Source organism: Triticum urartu, chromosome 7A (genome assembly GCF_056163025.1).
Source record: "Triticum urartu cultivar PI428250 chromosome 7A, HENAU_Tu73, whole genome shotgun sequence".
In the NCBI taxonomy this organism is placed as follows: Eukaryota; Viridiplantae; Streptophyta; class Magnoliopsida; order Poales; family Poaceae; genus Triticum; species Triticum urartu.
The window spans coordinates 499,996,077-499,998,555 of NC_141879.1; positions in this window are offsets into that span (position 1 = coordinate 499,996,077).

Below are 2,479 nucleotides of genomic sequence, written 5' to 3' on the forward strand. Positions count from 1 at the left end.
TCAACCAGATTCTTGAAGATATGCTCAGGGCTTGTGTGATCTCCTTCGGCATGAAGTGGGAGGATTGTCTTCCTTATGCTGAATTCTCCTACAACAACAGTTTTCAAGCAAGTTCGGGCAAGGCCCCTTTTGAAATTCTGTATGGCAGGAAGTGCCGTACCCCTCTCAACTGGTCTGAAACCGGTGAACGTCAGCTTTTGGGTAATGACTTAATCACAGAAGCAGAAGAAATGTGCAAAGTCATTCGAGATAACCTCAAAGCAGCCCAATCCCGCCAGAAGAGCTACTATGATAGTAAGCACCGCGATTTGGCTTTCGAGATCGGAGATCATGTTTACCTCCGTGTCTCTCCTATGAAAGGTACTCGTCGCTTCGGTATCAAAGGGAAGCTTGCCCCTAGATACGTGGGACCTTTCAAGATTGTCAGCAAGAGAGGCGACCTCGCCTATCAACTCGCGCTTCCTTCAAACTTTGCAAATGTTCATGACGTGTTCCATGTCTCTTAGCTTCGAAAGTGCTTCAAGACTCCTAACCGCACCGTCAACTTCGAGGACATTGAGCTCCAAGAAGATCTCTCTTATCGTGAGCACCCAGTTGCTATTCTTGAAGAGACTGAACGCAAGACTCGCAACAAGTCAATCAAATTTCTCAAAGTCAAGTGGTCACACCATTCCGACCGTGAAGCTACCTGGGAACGCGAGGATCACCTCCGTTCTGAGTACCCGGTGTTCTTTCAGTCCTAGATCTCGGGACGAGATCCTTTCGTAGTGGTGGACTGTTGTAACACCCCGGATGTAACTTTCCCTATTTGTACTCCAACTCTTGCCGTTTCCGGCGTTAAGTTATATTTATTTCCTCGGGTTCGGGTCTTTGTCTCCATGTGTTTTTGTCGTTGTCATGCATCTCATATCATGTCATCATGTGCATTGCATTTGCATACGTGTTCGTCTCATGCATTCGAGCATTTTCCCCGTTGTCCGTTTTGCATTCCGGTGCTTCGTTCTCCTCCGGTGGTCATTTCTAGCTTTTTTTCGTGTGTGGGGATTAAACATTTCCGGATTGGACCGAGACTTGCCAAGCGGCCTTGGTTTACTACCGGTAGACCGCCTGTCAAGTTTCGTATCATTTGGACTTCGTTTGATACTCCAACGGTTAACCGAGGGACCGAAAAGGCCTCGTGTGTGTTGCAGCCCAACACCCCTCTAATTTGGCCCAAAACCCACCTAACTCTGCTCCATGTCCTAGAGCGTTCGATCACGATCGCGTGGCCGAAAAACGCACCTCATTTGGACTCTCCTAGCTCCCTCTATGCCTATTTAAACACCCCCCCGAAATCCGGATCTTCCTCTCCCCCGAAAACCCTAATTTCGCCTCCGCGCCGGCCGGACACGTCCGTCTGGGCCGGACAAATCGCCGCCGCCCGCACCAGTGGCAAGCTGCCACGTGGCGCACCGCCGCCACTGCCGCCGAGGCTCGCGAGGCCCATCCGGAGCCCTCCCGGCCCGAATCGCCCCCCCGCCGCCTACCGAAGCTGCCGCCCTCCTCTTCGCGCCTGGCCGCCCGAGGCGACCGGAGCCGCCGCGCGCCGCTCGCCGCCGGCTGGCCACAGCCCGCCGCGCCGCCCTGGTCCGGCACCGCCCGAGCCGCCGCAGGAGCCCGCCGGCGTCGCCCCTAGCTCCGGCCGGTCCTAGCTCCAGCTGCCGCGGGGCCCTGCGCCGCCGCCCCGGCCGCAGGCGACCTCGCCTCCGCCGGCCGGCGTCCTCGTCCCCGCCGTCCTCGACTTCCGCGCCGCCGGTGAACAGTGTCGCGAGATCCGATCCGGTTTCGGTGAACAGTAAACCCTAGGAGTAATTTCACTAAGTCCCGAAATTCTTGATCCATATGCTCCTATTCGAGGCCCCGTAACTTTGCATCCGTAGCTCCGATTTGGGCACATAGCATATCAAAATGTTCATCTCAGAGAGTACATCATTTCATTCCATTGGATCATTTTCATTAGAGTTCATCTTGATGCCCGAAATGCTGTTAGAAGAGGGCTACTTGAGTTAATTGTCAGATCTGTTACTCCGTTTAGCACTTTTGTCATTTTTGCCATGATTATTGTGTGCATGCTATGCCCGTGAGTTCTACATGTGTTTTGTTAAGGGTTTTGTCATCTTTCCAGAGGTGCAACCCATATATTTTTAGGATGTGTGTGGTGACTTGTGCAAGCTTGCAAAGTGGTGCACTTGCTAATTCTGTTTTCAGGGACTTAGTAATTTCACTAAGTCCTGGGATTGTTTATCTGACGATGCCATATGTTCATATTGTTTCCTAGTGATCCGTGCCTCTTTTGAGGATGATCAGTAAGGGAGTTTTGTTAATATTGTAGTGCTATATCCATACATGTCTTTGTTTGCAATTATGGAGCACCCTAGCTTGAGTCAATAGAGCTCTACTTTTGCTTCGTTGCGAATCTGGGCAGATCGTCAACTTGTTT